We start from the raw sequence: 2500 nt of genomic DNA, 5'->3' as shown, positions 1-2500 counted from the left end.
TTATATATACAGTACATATATATATATATATATATATGTGAGTATATATATATATATATATATGTATATATATATATATATATAGATAGATATACAGTATTTATATATATCAATCTCATATCATTTATATATATATATATATATATTTATATATATATATATATATATATGTATGTATATATATTCATATATATATATATATATACATATATATATTATATATATATATATATATGAATATATATACATATATATATATATATATATATATTTTTATATATATATATATATATACATATACATATATATATATATATATATGTATGTATATATATATATGATACGCACACACACACATATATATATATATATATATATGTGATACATATATATATATGTATATATATATAATATATATATATATATATATATATTTATTTATATATATACATATATATATATATATATATACATATATATTTATTTATTTATATATATATATATATATATGTGTGTGTGTGTGGTGTGTGTATTTGTGTATATATATATATATATATATTTATATATATATATATATATATATATATTAAAATTTAGGTTATTGCAAGTATATGACAGGTTTTATATCCGTGTATATAAATATATATATATATATATATATATACATATATATATATATATATATATATCATCATATTTATTTCTGACCCTTAAAGCTGCCAAAAGAGATTCTCTATTGCAAAGCCGAATATATATATATCTATTATACATAGAAGTGAACGAAGATAGCAGCATAATCCTGTGTGGACGTCAAAATACTAATTTTAATGACTAATTTTTTGTGATGGTATTTCATTACTTAGAATTTCAATGCCAAAAGGAGTAAATTCTTTCAAAACATTTATATTTTAATGTTCAAAACTGTACATCTTATTTCATAACCTTTATTATTTTTTGCGAACTGAGATAACGTAACTACTCAGTACCATTTTCTTCATGATCATGATCATCATCATCTCCTACGCCTATTGACGCAAAGGACCTCGGTTAGATTTCGTCAGTCGTCTCTTTCATGAGCTTTTCAATATTTTTCCATTCATCATCTCCTACTTCATGCTTCATAGTCCTCAGCCATGTAGGTCTGGGTATTGAAACTCTTCTAGTGTCTTGTGGAGCCCAGTTGAAAGTTTGGTGAAGTAATGTCTATTGGGGAGTGCAAAGAGCATACCGAAACCATCTCCATCTACCCCTCACCATGATCTCATCCACATAGGGCACTCGAGTAATCTCTCTTATAGATTCATCTCTAATCCTGTCCTGCCATTTAACTCCCAATAATGTTCTGATGTATTTGTTTTCAAATCTACAAAATCTGTTAGATATTGTATAATTGTCATACCAACTATTTTCTTAGCTAGGTTCAATTAGTTTTTAATTAAAACAATATTTGTTTTTTTTTCTTTCTGCAAACGCTTTGGGAAACTGGATAATGGAATTAGAAATATAATTTTGCAGTGTAGCTGAGTTTCATTTTGAATGCAAGGTTAGAACTACAATCGAACATTTTTTGGTTATTTTTTTTTTAAATTGGAAAATGTAAGCTGATTAGTGCAATTGTATTATTCTATACATTTTAATATATTACTATTATTGAATAATTTTTAATTAGTTATTCAATGCAGTTGATATAATCATAATTTTGCATGTAATTTTTTGTGTTTCTTTGTTGCTGTTTAAATCTTTTTTAATTAGTAAGTATAAGCTAATGAATATAATGTCATTATTTAATTACTTTAAATATATTGCTATTACTAATTATTATTTTTAGTTAATAACTTCATTTACCGTACATAACTGCTTGCTTTTATTTGTTATTCATTTGAGATTATTATTATTATTATTATTATTATTATTAATATTATTATTATTATTATTATTATTATTATTATTATTATTATTATTATTATTTTTATTATTACAAGGTTAGCTACAACCCTAGTTGGAAAAGCAATATGCTAAAAGCCCAGGTCTCTAACAGGAAAATATATCCTAGTAAGGAAAAAATATTAGGAAATAAATAAACGATAAAAGACATAACGAACAATTAAATAAAATATTTAAAAACAGTAACAACACTAAAACATGTATTCCATATATAAACTATAAAAAGCCTTATGTCAGACTGTTGAACATAAAAACACATGCTGCAAATTTAAACTTGCGAAGTTCTACCAATTCAACTACCTGATTAGGATCATTCCACAACTTGGTCAAAGCTGGAATAAAACTTCTAGAATACTGTGAAGTATTGAGCCTCATGATGGATAAGGCCTGACTGTCGGAGTTGACTACATGCCTAATATTACGAACCGCATGGTAGTGTTCGGGAAGATAAGTCTTTATTTGAAACTATTTTGATTTATTGAAACCCAAACTAGTCAATAATTCAATTATTTGATTTTCGGATGATGAGAGAAAGTAATATCACTCATCATCATCA

The sequence above is a fragment of the Palaemon carinicauda genome, chromosome 27 (genome assembly GCF_036898095.1).
Source record: "Palaemon carinicauda isolate YSFRI2023 chromosome 27, ASM3689809v2, whole genome shotgun sequence".
Lineage (NCBI taxonomy): Eukaryota > Metazoa > Arthropoda > Malacostraca > Decapoda > Palaemonidae > Palaemon > Palaemon carinicauda.
Note: the sequence above shows the minus strand (reverse complement) of the source record.